General features: G+C 43.0%; 1 protein-coding gene across 2 annotated transcripts in view; it reads left to right on the top strand.

Annotated features, from left to right (window-relative positions):
- Positions 1 to 24,381, top strand: part of LOC126188985 (F-actin-monooxygenase Mical) — a 550,752-nt gene that overhangs the window by 108,420 nt on the left and 417,951 nt on the right. The window lies entirely within an intron of this gene.

Here is a 24,381-nt window from a genome sequence, read left to right as displayed (position 1 = left end):
ATGTTGCCATCCTGTGAGAATATGCATCCTAAGTACTTGAAACCGTCCACCTGTTCTAACTTTGTTCCTCCTGTTTGGCACTCAATCCGTTTATATTTCTTTCCCACTGCCATTACTTTCGTTTTGGAGATGCTAATCTTCATACCATAGTCCTTACGTTTCTGATCTAGCTCTGAAATATTACTTTGCAAACTTTAAATCGAATCTGCCATCACAACTAAGTCATCCGCATATGCAAGACTGCTTATTTTGTGTTCACATATCTTAATCTCACCTAGCCAGTCTATTGTTTTCAACATATGATCCATAAATAATATGAACAACAGTGGAGACAGGTTGCAGCCTTGTCTTACCCCTGAAACTACTCTGAACCATGTACTCAATTTACCGTCGACTCTAACTGCTGCCTGACTATCCATGTAAAGACCTTTAATTGCTTGCAAAAGTTTGCCTCCTATTCCATAATCTCGTAGAACAGACAATAACTTCCTCCTAGGAACCCGGTCATACGCCTTTTCTAGATCTATAAAGCATAGATACAATTCCCTGTTCCACTCATAACACTTCTCCATTATTTGCCGTTAGCTAAAGATCTGGTCCTGACAACCTCTAACAGGCCTAAACCCGCACTGATTTTCATCCAATTGGTTCTCAACTAATACTCGCACTTTCATTTCAACAATACCTGAGAAGATTTTACCCACAACGCTGATTAAAGAGATACCTCTGTAGTTGTTACAATCTTTTCTGTTTCCATGTTTAAAGATTGGTGTGATTACTGCTTTTGTCCAGTCTGATGGAACCTGTCCCGACTCCCAGGCCATTTCAATTATCCTGTGTAGCCATTTAAGACCTGACATTCCACTGTATTTGATGAGTTCCGACTTAATTTCATCCACCCCAGCTGCTTTATTGCACTGGAATCTGTTGACCATTTTCTCCACTTCCTCAAATGTGATCCTACTTCCATCATCATTCCTGTCCCATTCTACCTCGAAATCTGAAACATTACTGATCGTATTTTCACCTACATTGAGCAACTCTTCAAAATATTCCCTCCATCTGCCCAAGGCATCCACAGGATTCACCAGCAGTTTTCCTGACCTGTCCAAAATACTTGTCATTTCCTTCTTACTTCCCTTTCGAAGACTGCTAATTACACTCCAGAATGGTTTTCCAGCAGCTTGACCCATAGTCTCCAACCTGTTTCCAAAGTCTTCCCAAGATTTCTTCTTGGATGCTGCAATTATCTGTTTGGCTTTGTTTCTTTCTTCAACATAACTTTCTCTGTCTACCTGAGTTCTAGTATGTAGCCATTTTTGATACGCCTTCTTTTTCCTTTTACAGGCTGCCTTGACTGTGTCATTCCACCAAGCTGTTTGCTTCATCCTACTGTTACACACTACTGTTCCAAGACATTCTTTAGCCACTTCTAGTACTGTGTCCCTGTACCTTGTCCATTCCTTTCCCAATGACTGTAATTGACTACATTCAACTAACTGGTACCTTTCTGAGATCGCTGTTATGTACTTGTGCCTGATTTCCTTATCCTGAAGTTTCTCCACTCTTATCCTCCTACATATGGACCTGACCTCCTGCACTTTCGGCCTCACAATCCCAATTTCACTGCATATTAAATAATGATCAGTGTCATCAAAGAATCCCCTGAATACACGTGTGTCCCTCACAGCCTTCCTGAATTCCTGATCTGTTATTATATAGTCACTGACAGATCTGGTTCCCCTGCCTTCCCAAGTATACCGGTGAATGTTCTTATGTTTAAAAAAGGAGTTTGTGATTACTAAGCCCATACTGGCACAGAAATCCAAGAGTTGTTTCCCGTTCCTGTTGGCCTCCATATCTTCTCCAAATTTACCCATAACCTTTTCATACCCTTCTGTTCGATTTCCAATCCTGGCATTAAAATCACCCATGAGCAGAACACTGTCCTTGTCCTTTACTCTAACAACTACATCACTGAGTGACTCATAAAAACTATCCATCTTATCTTGATCTGTCCCTTCAAAATGCGAATATACTGACACAATCCTAATTTTCTTGCTAGACACTGTCAAATCTATCCACATCAGTCGTTCGTTTACATACCTTATTGCAACTACACTGGGTTCCATTTCTTTCCTGGTGTAAAGCCATACACCCCATTGTGCTATTCCTGCTTTGACTCCTGACAGGTAGACCTTGTATTCTCCCACTTTCTTTTCTTTTTCACCCCTTACCCGAATGTCACTAACAGCTAAAATGTCCAGCCCCATCTTACTTGCAGCCTCTTCCAGCTCTACCGTCTTCCCAGAGTAGCCCCCATTGATATTAATAGCTCCCCATCTCATTACCATTTGTTTGCCAAGTCGTATCTTAGGAGTCCCTGGTTTGTCAGTTAGAGGTGGGACTCCGTCACCTCCAAAGGTCCGAGACATTTTGCTCTGATTGTTGCCAGCATCATATTTAACGTACCAGGGAAGCAGGTTGCTAGCCTTACTTGCCCCAAGTCCCATTGGGTTTTATCCCTAACGGTTGAGGGACTAACCGGTGGATTTGGTAGTCTCTGCCGTATGAGCACAAAGGCGACCACGCCTCAGAATATGTCCGACATGCCCAGCCTTATTCCAAAGTAACTGGTATCCCGACTGTCGGGACCACTTACTTGCCCACTCATACGTTGCCCGTGGTTCATGAACTAGGACATGACTACAGGAACCCACACCATGAACCTCATTAAATAGGCAGATTTCCAAAAATATCTACATACCGCAGTTAGTGTTGGGAGTGTAACAATTCTTTGCTTATTCTGTGGGTGGAAATTTCCCCATCGCTTATGGATTTCATAACAAGAAAATTAAGCTCATGTTTCCTAATGTCGTTTCATCGTTCGTCAGACCAGAATTTTCTACATATACATCCAGTTCCATCCTGTTATAAGGTGCCGAAATGAACATACTATTTAGTTACATTGACCCACACTTGTTTTAAGCGTCAAACCAGATGTAAATGAGAAATATGATAATTTAATAAAAACCGTTCTAGTCTAGTTAGTGCACACAGGTCATGTGACACTTTATTTGATGTTTATCTTTACAGCAAAGAGTGCGGGAAGACAAAATATGACGATATCTGCAGACCGCTTAGGAAGCCACGTTCAGGTATCCCTCTGCCTTAACTATCAGCGTTATCGAGATGCAGCACGTGGCAAACTCTGTACATGTGGTTTTCAAATAAAGAAAACACACAAAGTTAGGGAGACGTTACCTCTGACCATTGGCACTCTGCAACTCGTTCGTTATTGTAGTGCAGGGGATACTCAACGCGACACAACGTAACGTGTTAACGTATTCGTCCGTGCAATCGACAAGACGAAACTGAGGAAAGATTGGGCGAGTTCCCAATGTTGAATGACAGTACAATATTATCCGGTTGCAGCGTGTTTGTAGAATGTTGCAGTGATTTATTTTGAAAGCGGCAATATTGCAAGTGTTAATGCTCCAAGCAAGAGCCAGTGAACTTTTCATCGGCGGAGAGTAATAGTAGAAGAAAATCAGTCCTCAGTAATTGCTTTCGCCCATCTTAGAAGAGGGTTATCATAAAGAAGTGCAGAGATAATCCATGTCAGTTGACTGGGAAGGAAAAAAAAAACCAACCATTGTCTGGAACACGGTGTATATGTATGTGATGGCCGGCAACGCCAGAAGTTTAGATCGCAATTCAGTTCAGCATGAAGCAAATCGAGTCGACACCACTCAAAAACATGGCCGAACACTGTTGGGAAAGAGTTGTATGGTCCGAGAACTCATCATTCACCTTGTTACCAAAAACATTTCTGTTTTAATGTGTAGTACATGAACAAAAAGAAACATACTTCGTAATTTCTACAGTGAGGCATAGAATTGGATCTGTGATTGTGCGGGCCATATCATCCAGTGATTTTGTTACTTTGCAATGCCTTATTACGCTAGAGAATTATTTCGACTTACTATATAGATAGAAAAATGCGTCTTGTGAAACACACGGTGCACCCTGACAAGGACATTGTACTCCAAAATCAAACTTCTATTTCAGACTGATAGCTTTCCTGAAGAGATGACAGCGATACAGGTGAATTTCAGCAACCCCCCCCCCCCCCCCATGCTGTGTAGTCTGTTGCCTTGAACGTTATAAAGCGCCCATGGGCAGCCTTGGAGATTAGAACTGAATGCGTATGTTATGGACGAAACTTAGCGCTGAGCCACAGGACGAATAGCATAAAATTTTGCTGGAAACAATACATTTTCGTATCGTGTCACAACTGTACGATAGGCTGAAAGCGGCGAAGTGCGTAATTAATCACGTTCCCGTTTATCTGCAAATCATCTCTCTTGAAATGACAAAGTTATCATGTCGACAAAGAATATTTTAGTGAGTGCTAAAACTTTGAAATCGCGGCAGAAAGTCTCTAAATAAATAAACTAGTGTGATTATGAATCAGGTTTTTTAAGCTTGCACTGTGTGGTGATAATTACAAAATTTCCACATCGATGGATCGTTCACTCATGGAATACAAGGTATGTTGACACATGAGAAGATTAATTTAAAAAAATGTCATATAATTGCTTACTTCGTAGACATTGTGTAAAGCGACACATGTTGGTTGAGATAAATGAATAATTAGTAACATTTCAGTTTATGCTTTTTACCGAGTAAGATAGCATTATCATTAGAGACTGAAGTCTTGTTCCGGTGTATGAAGGTTCAAATCCCCGTGGATCACCCTGAATGCGACTTTACGTGGTTTGCTTCAAGTATAAAGGAGCTTCTGCCCGGAATGAAGAAGACGATGTGGTCTCATAAATTTAACAGAGGGGACTCCTGATGCCAGCCCAGACGTATTGGAATAAACTTAAGTAGTTCGCGCAGTGAGAGGTCGCTTATTCAACCAATTGTTGATTATTTTTCGTCGGTCTCGGATCCGTAATATGTTGCAACAGTGGAAGCGATAAAAAAAGATGCACCATCTGATCAAAAGTTCCGGACACCCCTACGTAATGCGAAATTGACAACTAGATTTCAAGCGAGGCGGACCCGCCAGTGTAAAAGGAGGCGGGGTCTAGTGTATTGGCAGTAGAGAAGCAATAACAACAGAATGGAGTGGTCAGAGGAGCTCAGTGACTTCGAACGTGGACAAGTCAATGGACGTTATCGTTATCTGAGTTATAAATAGGGACTGATGACCTTAGCAGTTAAGTCCCACAAGATTTCACACACATTTGAACAGTAATAAATCTGCCACGAACATTTCAACTTTTCAAGACGTACCGAAGTAGACTGTTGGGATGTCACTGTGAAGTGAAATCGCGAACGAACAGCCACAGCTAAACCAAAACCAGGCAATCCTCACGTAATGACGGACAGAGACTTTCGAACATTGCGATGGGTAGTGGTAACAAAAATCGCATAAAATCAGCGGAAGTAACAACTCGTACCAGCAGTCCAGCTACCACGAGTGTACGTAGGGAGGCAAAATGGTCGAGCAGTTCCCTTATAAGTCACACATTTTGTAGACAGTGCTAAGCAATGCCGGCCGATGTGGCCGTGCGGTTCTAGGGCGTGAGTCTGGAACCGCGTGACCGCTACGGTCGCAGGTTCGAATCCTGCCTCGGGCATGGATGTGTGTGATGTCCTTAGGTAAGTTAGGTTTAAGTAGTTCTAAGTTCTAGGGGACTGATGATCACAGATGTTAAGTCCCATAGTGCTCAGAGCCATTTGAACCTTTTTTTTTTTTTTTTTTTTTTTTTTTTTTTTTTTTTTTTTTTTTTTTTTTTTTTTTTTTTTTTGCTAAGCAATGCTTGACGTGGAATCAAGAACGACGACACTGAATAGTCAATGACTAGAAACGGGTGATTTGTATGAATGGATCACGCTATGCATTTTACTGCATTGTGGACTTCGTACAGTAGAGGACCATTTCGGAGGTGATGATTGATTGTATCAGAATGTCAATGCACTCTGTCACAAAGCAGCGTATGAGAGGCAATAGTTTGTGGACAGTAATATTTTGACATGGACTGGCCTCTCAAGTGACCCGACCAGAACCCAATGGATCTCCATTGGCAAGAGTTCCAATGTCGACCTCGCTCCAGACCGAGCGTCTATCATCACTACCTTCTCTGGTTCAGGATCTTGAGGAAGAATGGGCTCCCAGTCCTCCACAGAAATTCATACATCTCACTGAAAATGAACCTAGCAAAGTTCAAACGGTTCTAAAGGCGAAGGGTGGACACACTCTATTCAAAGCACGTTCGGTAGTATTTTGTGTAGTCAGCATGAGAGTTATATACAAATGCTCATCGAACTGCAGTGGACGACTTCGCAAGAAAGATGCGGAGTGCCTTACTCACAAAATTTCAAGAGCTCGAGTTCCGTGACGAGTCAAGAAACGTACTACTTCTCCCAAAATATATCTCGCATAACGATCGCGACGCTACAATTAGAAAAATTCAGTCTTATACAGAAGTCTGTCTTCCGTGTACGAGGAATATTCGGAAAATAAGGACCTATCGATTGCGAAATGAAAACCACAGTGAAAAAACCGATGAAGCTTTGCATAGATGTATTGGACAGAGTCTCTAGTATGCCCATCGTTCGCATCACGTCGCTCTTTTGAGTTCTGAGCGCGCAGTTATCACTTAAATATGCCTAGAAAATGGTGTCTCCCGCTAATTATAAGTGCCTATGAGAGATTTCGGCTGATTTTATGCAGCCCACACAATTTCAGCTGTCATGTTTTTCCTTTTTCATGACAATTCTCGGCCGCACACTGCAGCTGCAACGAAGACGCTCCTGCAGGATTTTCGATGGGAAGTGTTTGATCACCCACCGTAGTCTACAGCCCAGACTTGCTTCCCTCTGATTTTTATCTCTGCTCACATGAACCATTGGCTATGAGGACAGACAACAAGCTGCAGACCAGCGTAGGGAATTGGCAGACGAGGGTATTGGGAAGTTGGTATAGTGCTACGACATATGTCTCATTCGGAGCGTCGACTATGTAGAGAAGTGGCGGGAAGGTGTAGCTAACAGTTTGCAAATAAAACATTTTTTATTCGCACTGTGGTTTCCTTATCGCGACCAGTCGGATCTTACTTTCAGAGTAGCTCTCGTATTACTTGTGAATGGAAGACAAAAGGAGGCTAAACGTTACTGCTACATTACACACCATTTAGTGGTTTACGGAATACAGATGTATGTTGAAATTGCTTGGTATGAATCTCAGGATGATACCTTAAACAATGCCAATGTACTTTCGTTCAGAGCGACTATGTGATCATTCTACAGAAGACCTGCAATGTCTCTGATAAAGAAAATCTGAACTTGCTGGAGAAACCATTTGTGTGGCCGTGCTGCCCTTGGTATTGTTTAAATTCTCAATTGATTCTAATTTACTCATTGCAACTGGCACCAAAAGCTCGTTTCAAGGTCCGGAGAAAGAACTATAATGTACTGAGGACGAAGTATATCACTGCCAAGAGAGAAAAGTTCCCTAAAAACTCATTAGTTTCCGCACTAGTCTCCTGACTGAAACAGCGTCTTCATGACGACACAGTTTTCTGTGCTTACATTGTACTTCAAGGCTTCTCTCATTGGCCAACGCATGCTAGTTGTGTTACGTGTAGCAAATACGAGGACCCTATGCATTCAGTAATGATACATTCTTCATTGGCAATTTATGGAGCATGAAATCCGTTGGCCATAGAGTGGGCTGCTGCAAGGAGGGCTACACAAGATGTAGGAAATGTTTGTAGCCAAAGGCTGTTACAACGTTGGCTGTGATGGAACATTACATTTTATAGTTCAATTTACGATCAGCATCTTAGTGTAAATGGAAACATTTGTACTGCACTCGAGCGCGCTGCTTCAGGGATAAATCAAATCAGGGCCACATTTCGTCTTGGCCACGGTCCCTAGCCGCCTTCTGTTTTTGAACCAGCCAGAGTGGTGTTAACGAGTCTACCAGGCAATTGGCTGCATGGTATTCTCTCTCTCTCTCTCTCTCTCTCTCTCTCTCTCTCTCTCTCTCTCTCTCTCGTTTTGTTACTTTCTGCTATTTCCACTTCTGGCTATGGCCCATTATTGTGAAAAATGCTAAATTGTACGAGGATAGTGGAACGGTGTTCAATTTTTCTATACGAAAATGGATAACACAGTTAAAAATGTGCGTGTGCGCTTCTCCAAGTTCACACCATCCGGTCAGATTTCGACAGTCTAGAACTCTTTAACTCGCCATCAGCAGCGATACGGATTCTAATTGATATAATTCTCTAAACAGCCACCGAAATATCCGGTATCTTTTGTTTGTTCCATAAGAGTGTTGTCATAGTTGTGGTAATCAGAAGTCCGTCTTCTTTTCTTTGGTGCAGCAGTTTATCCAGAATCTACTGAAGCTGTCTGTGACTTTTAGAAAAAGAGAAAGATGCCACCATAAGTTTGGAAGCCCTATAAATGTTGATCTTCGTAAAATATTTTCTGGCTTGAGAGTGCTTGAACTTAATCAGCATTCCCGCGGCAGAGAGATAAGTTTGTGTTCTTACGCTGCACGATTCATTTGAACAGCCACATCAAACGATTTTTGAAACTGATAAAGTTGAAAAACTATTTAAACGAGAAGTCCAAACAGTATTATTTATCGTCGTTTAGATCGCCAGCGTACTATAATTGACAACGGAGTTCAACTTTTTCCTTCAATACCCGTAATACGAGAGTTTTCCGCCGTCGTTCTCTTTAGATAGGAACGAGTTTGTTGGAAGATAAAGCACAGCCTTGACGATAAGAATCGGTTGTCATGAAACCAGGCCGTTTGCCAGGCGATGAGTAATGTTGTGTAGTGGTCTGCGGTCACGTACGATATTTATACTGGAGAGAGTGAAGGCGCGATTGTTTCGCAAGGTCCGCGGTGCGGTCGCGTAACGTGACGTGGTCGGTCTTTGTGGCTGCGCCCTGGCTCCGGCAACAGGTGCAGCGCGCCGTGGCCTGCCGGTGTCGGGTGTCAAACCGCCGCCCTCGCCACCGCGAGCCCAACTCGGCGCGTCCCACTGCCGCCTCTGCTGGTACGTGGGAGACACTTCGCGCTGTGGTTGATGGGTGCGGCCGTTAAGTGGGAAATGCCTTTACCGTCGCCCCGACCACACACTGCGCTGGGATGTCAGCTTCCTTTGCTAGTAGTCGAGGTGCTCTCTGGTAGATATTCTGCATCAAATGGTTCAAATGGCTCTGAGCACTATGGGACTTAACGTCTATGGTTATCAGTCCCCTAGAATTTAGAACTACTTAAACCTAACTAACCTAAGGACAGCACACAACACACAGTCATCACGAGGCAGAGAAAATTCCTGACCCCGCCGGGAATCGAACCAGGGAACCCGGGCGTGGGAAGCGAGAACGCTACCGCACGACCACGAGATGCGGGCACTTCTGCATCAGATTTTTATATTCGCCGGAATTGCACTGCGCAGGTAGTTCCATGGAAGTCCGGTAAATCTCATTGTAGCCTCGTTGGATTTAAAGCTCTGTATAGTGGAAGTAAGGCCAACTTGCCACTGGCGACCTCATTGGGCATAACGCACTGCTACTAATACACTGACCACTACAGTGTATTCAGCCATTTTTATTAAGGAAATGAGCTTAGGTACCCCATGCAATGCTAAAATAAATCACAAGCTTCAAACTGAACGTTTCGAAGTTTAAGCAAAAAAAAAAAAAAAGTAATCATAACGTGCCGATAAAAATATAATTTCTAACGTCTTTAGTTTTTGTAATAGTAACATTCATTAACGGCGAAAGCGATAGATTCGTATCTCTTATTAATACTTTGCCGTCCGCACCTCTCGTACAAATTTATTCGCTTGGCGCCGGCAGCGCTAATTCGGATTACTTCGCTTGTGGCAGAAGAATGCTGAAGGTTAGATGGGTAGATCACAAACTAATAAGGAGGTATTGAATAGAATTGGGGAGAAGAGGAGTTTGTGGCACAACTTGACTAGAAGAAGGGATCGGTTGGTAGGACATGTTCTGAGGCATCAAGGGATCACCAATTTGGTACGGGAGAGCAGCGTGGAGGGTAAAAATCGTAGAGGGAGACCATGAGATGAATACACTAAACAGATTCAGAAGGATGTAGGCTGCAGTAGGTACTGGGAGATGATGAAGCTTGCACAGGATAGAGTAGCTGCATCAAACCAGTCTCAGGACTGAAGACCACAACAGCAACATTGCTTGTTGCCAGCCGCTTGTCGCCTTTCCGTTGATGATAAGCTTCAAACACATTGACTTTTGCGCGCTTTAATTTTCCGGAAATCCTCTATTTTGCCGTATCGTTCCACAAACTCGAATTTTCTTTTCAAGTAACTTTTCTGCAAGTGCTACACTGTTATAATAATTATCCATGTAGAGGAGATGCCACTTTCATAAGAGGGTGTCAATAATTCCATCACTATTTTTGCTGAAGGCTGTCCAGCGTCGGAATAAATCTTGAATGAACCACGCGGCTGCTACGGTCGCAAGTTCGAATCCTGCCTCGGGCATGGGTGTGTGTGATGTTCTTAGGTTTAAGTAGTTCTAAGTCTAGGGGACTATTGACCTCCGATGTTAAGTCCCATAGTGCTTAGAGCCATTTGAGCGAAATCTTGAGTGAAGAAATATATCCCGTAATCGAATCACACAGCATTCGAATGAGTATGCCGTATTTCGTAATTTTCGACGGATTGTAAACTTCAAAATTTAATCGACCACGCCACGGTATTATTGCTTCATCAATTGAGATGTTTTGACTTGGATTAAACGTTTATTTAAACTTTTCGGAAAAATAATCAACTACGAATTGCACTTTGACAAGCCGGTCGGCATTATTCGGTTTATTGTTGCTGTCGGAAAAATGTGAAAATGATAATATTTGTCTGAATCGGTTGCGGGACATCGTTTTGCGAAATATCGGTGTGTCTATCAATGGATTCGTTGACCAATAATCATCGATCCTTGCTTTTTTACAGTTCCCATAAGGATAGCAAGCCAAAACCATTTTCTAAGTTCGGGTCCCGTAATGTTGACAAATTTGGCATTTTTTAAATCCGGTTTCCTTCTATTGCAATTTTGACTGTAGTACTTGTTGGTTTCGTTGCTAATATATTCAAATAGATCGTTCCCAATGTATAATTCTACAATATCCTCGACGCTCTGTGTATCTTTGGGAAATACTCGTATGTTTGGACCCGGGGATCCTTCAAATTTATTATTGGTTCTCGGTAAATCAAAGTCTGACCACTGTGCACTGCCTTCTTCGTCTGATTCAGCCGAATCAGTTGACACTGTCTTCCTATGATTCTGCTTCACTTTCATTTTGTTGATAACCAATGTCTTCTTCCCAAGCGGCCAAGTCGTCTCGAACGTCAGACAAGATGTCCGCGCATTCATCGTAAATAACCCTTTTGTCTCTTTCGTCTGCCATGATGAAAGGGCGGGCACAAGACTTACAAAAAGCTTTTTGACATGTGTAGCTTATTGTGACCTAAACATAACACCAACATAATGCAAAAGATATTAAAGTGCTGCCGCCCGGCCACTGGGTGATAATATGCTCACGACACCACTGTGGTGTCACCGGCCACTGACCGATACTGTGCAGCCGACGACACCACTGTGGTGTCGCCGGCCGTTGACCGCTATATCGCGCACGACACCACTGTGGTGTCGCCGGACGGCATAGTGTTAATGCACCAAGCCTAATTGTTGCTACAGTAAGTATCCGAAGCTTTTAACTGATCATCTTGAATTCTTGGAAGCAGAAAAAGCTAGCCAGCATTAGGTCGCGAAACATTGTTTTTACAAGCAAAATTCAAACCTGAAGGACAGACAACGAAATTCTAAAGAAATTTCTGTGATAATTTAAAAGAAATTAGCGTAATCAAACCGTATACTACCACAGCAGCCATGCTTCTCCAGCAGCAAGATTTAAATAAGACCTAATTTAGGCGATGATGGCCTATGATCCCTTCAGTGCAATGCACTCCAATCTCGAACTCTTACGAGAATCAGCGAGATGCCGCGAGTAATGAGGATAATGAACAGGGGCATACATCAGCAGTATATGGTATAAATTGAGAATTTTGGTCTGACAAGAGGCGTGCTAGGGTAGTCCGTGTGATTGTGGTGACCACTGTGTCCGGATGGCGCAGTGGTCAGCGCATCTGCCTAGTAAGCAGGAGACCCAGTTTGCAGTCCCGGTCCGGCACAAATTTTCAACTTGCCCTATTGATTTAAATAACGGACCAGATTGTAGATCAGTGCTGTTTACCAGAAATTTCATGTACATTTTACATTGTTGGGAAACCTTTCCTGTTCAAACGGTACATATAACTGGACACCGTAACTCTGAATATTTACACCGTGAGCTGTTTCTTCGTGTCATTAAGCCACAAATCATAATAATGCTTTTCAATATACATTGGGAGATCGTGAAATGACATAGAAACAGCTGTTACGCTGCGAAAGATCAGGGCAGTTTCTCAGAAACGGCCTTTACATGTTCTGATGTTGGGAAGCTTCCTTGTTAAAAACGGTACACGCATGCAAATTTAAACAAGTCTTTATAAAGGACCTTGCTAGGATTCGGAATGTAAAAGTAACGACTAAATTTTTTTACTACGTTTATTCGGTCTTGTCGAGACACGTCCGTTAAAAAGTACTCTTTACTGATTACTTTCGTTACTGAATGTTTTTACGTGTAAATGTTTTTCTTTTTTTATTTAATTTGTTGTAGACTCTTCTCTGACTTGAGTATGACTATCGACACATTAATCCTTTTCTTAAAAAGAAATAACTCTTTTCCTTCTTTTCCTCTACAAAAAAAAAATGGTTCAAATGACTCTGAGCACTATGGGCCTTAACTTCTGAGGTCATCAGTCCCCTAGAACTTAGTACTACTTAAACCTAATTAACATAAGGACATCACACACATCCATGCCCGAGGCAGGATTCGAACCTGCGACCGTAGCGGTCGCGCAGTTCCAGACTGAAGCGCCTAGAACCGCTCGGCCACCCCGGCCGGCTTTCCCCTACATGATGTACTAAATTATAATGAATGTGAACTCTTATGAACAAAAAAAAGGGCTGTTTTAAAATAGAACTAATCTTTTCATTAGGCTCAGATCATTAGTTAATTTTACAATCGAAACGAATACTTCGTAAGAAACATGGTAAGTGAAACTAATTGACTTCGGAGATTTTCAGTTCACACGCAAGTAACTCACTGTTACTCGCTCACGGCGTTTAAACTTCTGGCAGTGTAACGTGTATGGGAGGAAGGAAATAGAGGCTTACGAAGAAGGCCGACTCTGCCCAACCTGGACACAAACATTCTGGAAAGTAAACGTAGCGAGTGACAAAATGTATTCAGTGCTCCGCATCATTGCTTACTTGGTCCGCTGAGAATAAGAAACTGGAGGAATTCGAAAACCGGTAAGTGGGCAGTAACTGCGCGAGGAAGAAAACGTGCGTGTAACGAAACGTTTCTAGTAGTAACGAAACGGTAATTAAGAGTCTTGAGGCGTATTCGTTTCTCAGTGACGAATATATACGAATTCAGCAACTTTTTTTTGCTTTGGACGCAGGGAGCAACTGCATTCTACTTCATTCATGCCCCCCCCCCCCCCCCCGCCCGCCCCCGGCAGTCTAATTTACCCTATCGGTGGTCAGCCTTCCGCTTTAGGATCTTGGTGCGTGAACGTGTTCCTGAAGAAAACTTGTAAACTAGGTCCCAATGAATGCTGATTTAACAATTTTTGTAAGATTCTCGGTAGTGATTAAACAGGACAGAAAATCATGCACAACAACCCCGTTGGCTGTGAAATTATCCAACAAGTCAGTAGTATGCAAAATTAGCAGAAAGAAATTGTATTAATCAAAGGCAACACTGGCATCCGCGTCAACCTACAAGCTGACCGCTTGTCTAAACAAGGTGGAACGTCAGGCACACCAGGCCACCCAAAAGGTACCGCTGGCTGGTTTCCTACAAAGAACTACGCAAGATTCAGTTCATCGTACACGTTTTTACTGAGCGATCGGCCCGCTGAGAGTAGGTTACATTGCGGTCGTGCCGATAAGATGCGAATTTTGAAGTTATGACGCCACGTGTCGCACTTGTTGGGAGCAGTCGGTTTGTTGTCTTGAGCGTTGCGCACCGCCAGCTGCAGGAAGTCTATTTCTACACCGGCTGCTGCGTCCTTGTGTCCAGCCGAGTGTATCTGCTAGTACCTGGCGCCGCCGATTCCACTGCAACTGGCGCGAAATGCCGCTTAGACATGGAAACCAGCTTGTTTCGTGCCCCCATTCCGGTGTCGAAACGATTGTACGCTTGTGACAAATAGTTGTATTCAAGTTGTTGATGGGACGCTAATTGGTAGGAGGCTTTATGAAGTAGAAAATACCTACCCTTATTTTCCTACTAACGGGCACAGACAATGTCACCTGTGTAGCGAAAGTGGGGAGTAGTGTAAACGAGATTTTACTTTTTTCCTCAGATACTCATGAGTGGAAGAAAAAACAATTTGTTTTCAGTTAATCCTTAAATATGAGACCGAAATACTAAGAGGCGATGGAAGAATTAGTTTGCTTCCACCGCTGCTTATTATTGCAGTCTCTTGTTTAAGGAAGAATAGGAAATAAATTACATTTACTTTCACACATGAGTGTGGGAAAAAATTATCCTAGAGAAGACAAGATTCTAAAATTGGCGTTTTTTGGTTCAAATGGCTCTAAGCACCATGGGACTTAACATCTGAGATCATCAGACCCCTAGAACTTAGAACTACTTAAACCTAACTAACCTAAAGACATCACACACATCCATGCCCGAGGCAGGATTCGAACCTACGACCGTAGCCGTCGCGCGCTTCCGGACTGAAGCGCCTAGAATCGCTCGGCCACCGCGGCTGGCAGGCGTTTTTTATGTGATGATTCCACGAGTTTGAAAACGTATAGCACCCCAAAAACTAAATTTCACAGGAATTACGCAGACCTTACAATTATGTTAAACGATTGGTAGCTATCCATGCAATATCTTTAGGCACATTACTTTGATACCGAAATGGTAAGCATATTTCATTGGTATATGCTAAGTCCATACTTCTGTATTATTAATATGAATTTGAATGCCACTATTTTGATTCAAGGATCTGATATTACATCCTTCTTATAATTAAACCAAGGATATTCACTAGAAATATGTGGCTTCATACACCAAACGTCATTTTTCACTGAAAATTAAAACTGCGAAATGCAAACAAAAAAAAAATCAGAACGAGTGAGAAAATCCTTTTAGGTAGTAGCGAAAGCAACCATGAAAAATGGGAAATTAACACTCCTCGAAGTGGAGAAACAAAAATACAAATACAGTTAAATACACACGCGCATTTTATTATTTTATATTTGTTAACTGCCAAAGTCTGACATTGATTACTGTGCGCAGAAACTGAAACACGAAAACCTCATTAATTTGTGTTTCGTAATACGAAGGTGAGTACGTGACTACATATTCACTAAATTTGACGATGCACTTACTGTTGCAGCTATGTTGAGACCATGAAACAGCAGGAGGAGGATGTCTAACAGAGACCTTAACGAAGAGCACAAAGCGGCCAGTCATCCGGTTGTTAAAAAAGAAGCGCATGGTAATGAGAAAAGAAAAGTGGGCAATACATGGAGTGATGTACATATTTAGATTAAGATATGAAAAATCTTTCATAAAGAGAGAACCAAGAACGTCATCGTTTATAAAAAAAAAAAAGACAGTGCATTTCTTTGGGTACATGTACAGTATGAGCAACGATCGCCTAACAAAGGCGATCTAGAACTTTATAACTTCAAATGAAACAAAATCTTGGTGGTTTCGAAATTCATAAAGTTGATATTCCAGAAAACCAAGTCAGGAATAAGTATAAATTCAAAAGATGGAACACAACTACCAAGGATTCAGAGAGGAATGAGAATCCAGAAGACAGAGAAAACCTCTGTGTGAGGAAAGATAGGAGTTCTTCACTGAGGGGTAAAGAGATACTGGCATGATGTCAAAACTAACAGCACAGCTAGGCCTTAACGTGGAAAATAATTTAGACTGCTAACACGTAATCCGTAGTGGCTCATTCCAGTGTAAAACAAAGATTAAAGGACTGGAACCATTGGCTTTTTAATCACAGCTTGAGCGCTTGACGTATTAAGCTGATGATATACGATAGAAGAGGATCTATTTTCTGAATAGGACGTTCGGTTTGTCAGTTTCTGGTGTATTAATGCGTTCTGTGTTGTTTTCGTTGCGACCTTGAGTACGCTGCGGCGACCCACTAACTGAAAGCAGATGTATCAGGGCGAGCCAGTCCTTGACCGCCCCGACAGTTCTGTTTCTGTCGGGTCTCTGTGTGCCGCTGCCCAGAGGCCGTTTCCACTGGCTGGCCTTGTACCTTCGTTAGCTGGTACGTCATGGAACTCACTCCCGCAGCTTTAAACTGAGGCCTTTAGCATCTAAGCACGATTTCAGTTGAATTACTCTCTTCTCTTTAACCCAGAGCATCGTCTCGATGTAATCTAGATAGCGCAAAACAACAGTTGATCATGCTATTCCATCGTGGTAAGTTTTGACGACTGGTAGACAACCTAATTTGAACACTTTTTTTCAAATTTGTCATCAGATTCCGTATTAAGATGTTTGAATTGCGTTGTTTTGTTATCAATCCACGGTATACGTAATCAGTAAGAAGTTCAAATCCTCAACGATTAACTATGAACAAAGCTTTAATACCAACACTTCGAATATCTTAATAATTAACAGGAATTTGGCAAAAACTATGGTACATGCAAGAGGAGAAACTCTTTAGGTAAGCCAAACGGTATTGCTGCACTCAGAGTTTGCACAGAATGGTGTTTTCTCGATTGAAACTGAAACTTTAAGTGAAATGCTGTGTTGAGAGCCATGACACACAGCCACGCGTGCACCCATTTGTGAGGTATACGCCTAGATCATCATCTTGAGTCATTTGATATCCGGTACTGGATAAATGTATCCAGTAAGCTTCTTTGCTTAAAGGCGTCCACGTTGCTCGTGCATATTTTCTGGATAGTGTCGTCCAGCGACCTGACATTAGATCATCGTCTTAGGCTTTTCTAAGCTCTTAAAAAAACATTAAAATACGTTGTTCGTCTATTTACCATCCATTTGCCTGCTACATGTCCTGCCAACTTCCATTTCATTCTTATTGCAGTCATAATTACAACTTCCATACCAGTCTGCCGCCTGATCAAATGTTTGTTTTAATGTGCGTCTTCGGAACTTGCCGGGTCCCCATTTCACACTAAGCAACGGCACCTAATGCCCACAATAGAGATACATTTCCACCACAGAAACTTTCTCAGTCACTCCACAAGATGACAGTGCCACTCGACATCAGCATTACACTGCCTGATAAAAAAGCGAAGCACTCAGAAAGGGAGGAGGAAGCGAAATGAAACTTCACGGGTTGTGAAGGGTATGTGATGCTATTTCGGTGATTACAAAATCGAGTCAATTGTACGACGTTGCACCCACTCTGACCTAAATAAATGCACTGATTCAGTTGGGAAAGGTGCCGTTAAGCTTTTGTATCCTGTGCTGAGGCCAGCTGGCCCACAACTGATGTAACTGGTCCTTGACACCCTGGACACTGACAGTGAGTGGAGCTGGTGTCCGCCGCGCGGGACTACTCGAGCGGTCTGAGGCGCTGCAGTCATGGACGGTGCGGCTGGTCCCGGCAGAGGTTCGAGTCCTCCCTCGGGCATGGGTGTGTGTGTTTTTCCTTAGGATAATTTAGGTTAGGTAGTGTGTAAGCTTAGGAACTGATGACCTTAGCAGTTAAGTCCCATAAGATTTCACACCAATTTTTTTTTTGACCTGGTGTCCGAGTTGGTCTGGGCATCTTGCTGCCCACGGGAGAAGCTCAAGTCACGCACACACTTCATCGAGACAAGTGCTATGTGGACGAGGATTGTCCCGTTGAAAAATGGCATCGCGTGAGAGGTAACACGTAAGGGCGCAGGATGTCTGTGACGCAACAATGTGCCGTCTGAGTTCCCTCAAACACTACCAGCCGTGACCTGAAGTTACGCCCATACAGTGGCGCCAGGAATACACCACTGTGCACTCCAAAACATTGGGAGAGTGGGACCCTTCATCAGGTCGCCGCCATACTCATCGGCGATGGTTATCCGAGGTACTGCAGAACCGCAATTCATAACTGAACACATTATGACGTCATTCATTCCTCGGTCACGGAACCACTCCAAACGCAGCCGTTAGTGTCGTGGTGTTAACGGCAGCCTACGCACGAGACGGTAATTTCGTAGTCCTATCGTTGCTGGTCTCCGACCACTGCTGTAGTGTGATGCACAATGTTGGAGGGAGTCCATTACTTGTTCTCGGATGTAAAGAGGTAATGATGTGCTTGGCGCACATACGAGGATTGTCACTTGTAGTGGTAAGACGTGGTCGACCAGAACCTTGACCATGAGTACGCCTGTCTTCACGTTCACATGTAGTCCAATGTCATACCACTGCCGTATCCGAATATCCCTCATATTTCGATACTGCACCCTTCGACAAGCCAAGCAATTGGGGACCCACAATGAGACGCCTTTAAAATCGTGCCAGGTGCTGGAAACGCTCTGTCACATGAGTACGTAGCGTCTCCGTGTTTTTCACTGTGATCACTCAATACGTGATACAGTTCATGCCCGTACCGTGCAGGCGTGGTAACAACACTAAACACGAACAAGACTAATGCCGCTCTTTCTGTCACGTTGGTGTTGTTGTGGTCTTCAGTTCTGAGACTGGTTTGATGCAGCTCTCCATGCTACTCTATCCTGTGCAAGCTTCTTCATCTCCCAGTACCTACTGCAACCTACATCCTTCTGAATCTGCTTAGTGTATTCATCTCTTGGTCACCCTCTACGATTTTTACCCTCCACGCTTCCCTCCAATACTAAACTGGTGATCCCTTGATGCCTCAGAACATGTCCTACCAACCGATCCCTTCCTCTGGGCAAGTTGTGCCACAAACTTCTCTTCTCCCCAATCCTATTCATTACTTCCTCATTAGTTATGTGATCTACCCATCTAATCTTCACCATTCTTCTGTAGCACCACATTTCGATAGCTTCTAGTCTCTTCTTGTCCAAACAATTTATCGTCCATGTTTCACTTCTATACATGGCTACACTCCATACAAATACTTTCAGAAACGACTTCCTGACACTTAAATAAATACTCGATGTTAACAAATTTCTCTTCTTCAGAAATGCTTTCGTTGCCATTGCCAGTCTACATTTTATATCCTCTCTACTTCGACCATCATCAGTTATTTTGCTCCCCAGATAGCAAAACTCCTTTACTACTTTAAGCGTCTCATTTCCTAATCTAATTCCCTCAGCATCACCCGACTTAATTTGACTACATTCCATTATCCTTGTTTTGCTTTTGTTGATGTTCATCTTATATCCTCCTTTCAAGACACTATCCATTCCTTTCAACTGCTCTTCCAAGTCCTTTGCTGTCTCTCTGACAGAAATACAGTGCCATCGGCGAGCCTTAAAGTTTTTATTTCTTCTCCATGGATTTTAATACCTACTCCGAATTTTTCTTTTGTGTCCTTCACTGCTTGCTCAGTATAGAGATTGAATAACATCGGGGAGATGCTACAACCTTGTCTCACTTCCTTCCCAACCACTGCTTCTCTTTGACGTTCCTCGACTCTTATAACTGCCATCTGGTTTCTGTACAAATTGTAAATAGCTTTTCGTTCCCTGTATTTTACCCCTGCCACCTTCAGAGTTTGAAAGAGAGTGTTCCAGTCAACATTGTCAAAAGCTTTCTCTAAGTCTCCAAATGCTAGAAACGTAGGTTTGCCTTTCTGTCACAAATAATTTCAATTCTTAAGCATTGACATATCTGCCAATAGTATGTCCGCAGGAAGTTACATTAACAACCGTCCTTCTCTTCTGGATGCTTCACTCTTTGTTGGGCTGTGTAATTTAAATAATTTTTTTGTATGGACGTTACTGCGACCAGGCAATCACTTTGAGAAAAAAGTTAAGCACATTGCGACTTCAAGTTTCCACTACCCTCGAATCAGAAAATAAAGCAACTTGCTGTTTCATCATAGAATGTTTTGAGAAATTTTAATCCGCACAAATTACCATCTATTTCCACAGAATTTCTGTGAGCATCCCATGGACTTAAACTATATCTTATTGATATCATATACAGGGCTATTACAAATGATTGAAGCGATTTCATAAATTCACTGTAACTCCAGTCATTGACATATAGTCACGACACACTACAGATACGCAGAAAAACTCAAAGTTTTGTTCGGCTGAAGCCGCACTTCAGGTTTCTGCCGCCAGAGCGCTCGAGAGCGCAGTGAGACAAAATGGCGACAGGAGCCGAGAAAGCGTATGTCGTGCTTGAAATGCACTCACATCAGTCAGTCATAACAGTGCAACGACACTTCAGGACGAAGTTCAACAAAGATCCACCAACTGCTAACTCCATTCGGCGATGGTATGCGCAGTTTAAAGCTTCTGGATGCCTCTGAAAGGGGAAATAAACGGGTCGGCCTGCAGTGGGCGAAGAAACGGTTGAACACGTGCGGGCAATTTCACGCGTAGCCCGCGGAAGTCGACGAATAAAGCAAGCAGGGAGCTAAACGTACCACAGTCGACGGTTTGAAAAATCTTACGGAAAACGCTAAAGCAAAAGCCTTACCGTTTACTATTGCTACAAGACCTGACACCCGATGACAAAGTCAAACGCTTTCAATTTCCGGCGCGGTTGCAACAGCTCATGGAAGAGGATGCGTTCAGAGCGAAACTTGTTTTCAGTGATGAAGCAACATTTTTTCTTAATGGTGAAGTGAACAGACACAATGTGCGAATCTGGGCGGTAGAGAATCCTCACGCATTCGTGCTGCAAATTCGCAATTCACCAAAAGTTAACGTGTTTTGTGCAATCTCACGGTTTAAAGTTTACGGCCCCTTTTTCTTCTGCGAAAAAAACGTTACAGGACACGTGTATCTGGACATGCTGGAAAATTGGCTCATGCCACAACTGGAGACCGACAGCGCCGACTTCATCTTTCAACAGGATGGTGCTCCACCGCACTTCCATCATGATGTTCGGCATTTCTTAAACAGGAGATTGGAAAACCCATGGATCGGTCGTGGTGGAGATCATGATCAGCAATTCATGTCATGGCCTCCACGCTCTCCTGACTTAACCCCATGCGATTCCTTTCTGTGGGGTTATGTGAAAGATTCAGTGTTTAAACCTCCTCTACCAAGAAACGTGCCAGAACTGCAAGGTCGCATCAACGATGCTTTCAAACTCATTGATGGGGACATGCTGCGCCGAGTGTGGGAGGAACTTGATTATCGGCTTGATGTCTGCCGAATCACTAAAGGGGCACATATCAAACATTTGTGAATGCCTAAAAAAAACTTTTTGAGTTTTTGTATGTGTGTGCAAAGCATTGTGAAAATATCTCAAATAATAATGTTATTGTAGAGCTGTGAAATCGCTTCAATCATTTGTAATAACCCTGTATTTCAAAGATCACTTGCCTATTTCACTTCATTACAGGTTGCTTTGGTATAGTTCTGGATCGTCTCAGAAACATTCATTTGGGGTCAGGCCGGTATTTTCGTCAGACCAGCCCATTTCAGGAATGTCGCTGTGCACAAACCGTTGCTGCACAGTGTCATGTGCGAACTGTTCCTTACTGTACACAGAACACAATGCTGTAAAACGTGTTCATATTCTTTCGCGTTTAGCATTTTCTTAAGCGTAGTAATGGAATTACATCCTTAAACACGAAAAACATCGCCATAACGTAACATCACCATACTTCACTGTTGGCAACTACACGTGATGGCGGGGAACGTTCTCCAGGCATTCATCAAACTCATATAACTCAAATCCTTTCCTATGGTTGCAACAGGATATAGCTTGATTTCTCTCCAAATCGTTCGTCTCCAGGCGTTCACTGTCTATTGGCGTCGCTCCTTACATCGTCCCAAGCGTCGCTTAGCATTGACTACAGAAATGCCTGGCTTACGAGGAGCTGTTCGACCACTGTGTCCTATTCTTTTTAACTCTGTACGCACATTTATTGTGCTAGCTGGTTTGCTAGTAGCTCCTTCCACTTATTTCATGCTATTTTTTACAACCACTATTCGCAATGTCCACGATCCATGTCACTTAGTAAATGTGGTCTGCGTGGTTTCGGTTTAGCTATGGGTGTTCTTTCGCATTTCCACTTACAAGGAGACGGTACGACCGTGGGGTCTGGGATTTCTCCGATATTTTGTGTGGTTAAAGAGGACCCCTAACACCTCACGTGGTTAAAATATTGGGACGCTCTACCCGGAAAATCCCGAGAAAAATCGATCCAAAGTTTCTTAGGTGCGGTATGAGTATAAAATGTTAGTCCATTGCTAAGCCGCCGTTTGGCCTAGGTGGACAGGGCTCGGACTCCTACGCCAGAGGTCTTGAGTTCGATTCCTCCTCCGGCACTTTTTTTTCTTCTGTTCTTCTTTTGTTATTCCATCATTATTCAAAAAGTTTCTCAAACCTAAATTGTTTTTAAAACATTATTTTAGCTCAAGAACGTAAAGTTTTTCATTCACTGAAAAATATTCGTGCTCGTTGTTCTATTATTTCGTTTTATGGGGTTTCAGGGTTTAAAGGGGCTTTGTAAGGGTCCCCTTGGGATTATAACGGTCATCTGCGCATAGGACTGTGCGCGAGCCGTGAGAAGCAAACGGCAGTTTGTTTTTCGATTTCGTCGTGAACGGACGTGCATGTTTCAAATTTCAACGTGTTATTCCGATCCGAGGTTAAACATGTCGACTGAAGAAGTTTCTGGCTCATCTGGAATAGGAGAAGAAATTCCTGAAGAATTCATTCATAGTGATCTATCAAAATTACGATTGAAGGGCGCAGTCGTGTAGTATGAAAAGCTGTTGACGGAAAATAATTTAATATCATCGACATCTTCGTAAGAAATCTCTCGCGATGCTATGTTATTGGCCGAAGAAAAGTGCTGGAGAAGGAATCGAACCCGAGACCTCTAGCGGAAGAGTCCGAGCCCTAACCATCTAGGCCAGACGGCGGCTCAGCAGTGGGCTAACATTTCATACTCATAACGCACCAAGAAACTTTGGATCGATTTTTCCCGGGATTTTCCGGGTAATGCGTCCTAATATTTTGACCACGTGAGGTGTTAGCGGTCCTCTTTCACCACACACAATTTCGGACAAATCCCCGACCCCACGGTCGTGCCGTCTCCTTGTTAGTCACATTACCAGCAGTCGACTAGTTCAGCTTTAGAAGGGCTGGCTGGAATGTTCTTGGTGGCTTTATTACTCAGGTGTCATGCAACGACTAAACCACGTTCGAAGTAACTGAGCTCTCGTGACCGACCCATTCTGCTGTTGCTGTTTCTCTACTATCAACTCGATACCCCCATCTGCTTTTATGCCGGCGGGACAGTCTGTCGTGACGTCTATCGGTTAATTCCACATTACAGAGGGATATTCGGGTACTTTTCAGCAGTTAGCGCACTAATCGACTCCCTCCTAAATGAGACCGATCGCGCCAAAGCTACTTGTACTAAGGAAGCAGATAAATATCGTTTCTATTCTTTCCAGTTAGAAGTTGACTTAAATACAAAAAGCGATGCTTCCGTTATCACACAGGATGAATGTTCCACAATAGGATACCGGACGAGGTAGCACAGTAGTTGAGGCACTGTACTGTCATTCAGAAGAAGTGGAGTTCAAACCCCTGTATGGCCATCCAGATTTAGGTTTTCCTTTTCTTCCATCGTTTCCCAAAATCTCATAGCTACGGTCGATTTCCTAACCCACCGTCCTACGACCGTGTGCTCCGTTTGTAATAACCTGGTTCTCGACGGACTTTAAATCAAAGATTCCTGTCTGCATTCTACAAAAAATAGGTGTCGAATATTAAAGAACCACTGTTTTGAGTCACACGGACGCCGCACTTCGCCCCATTTTTAAATGAATGATCGATCAGTACCCACTGTTGCCAGCATCGGTATGGCCCTTCTTCTGAATCAATTAATGATCTTTGTACAAGCAGCTTGGTTATTCATATATCTAATCTGTTTCTTTTACCCTTTTCTCCATATATAAATACCTCCAACTCTTCTTCTAGATGTCTCATTTATCCATTTGGCATTACTCGCTAACTTGTCTCTTCATTTTTCGGCGGTCTTGCCACTGTGAAAATTTGGCTCCATA

Source organism: Schistocerca cancellata, chromosome 5 (assembly GCF_023864275.1).
Source record: "Schistocerca cancellata isolate TAMUIC-IGC-003103 chromosome 5, iqSchCanc2.1, whole genome shotgun sequence".
Lineage (NCBI taxonomy): Eukaryota > Metazoa > Arthropoda > Insecta > Orthoptera > Acrididae > Schistocerca > Schistocerca cancellata.
This window is presented reverse-complemented; position numbering and strand designations above follow the sequence as displayed.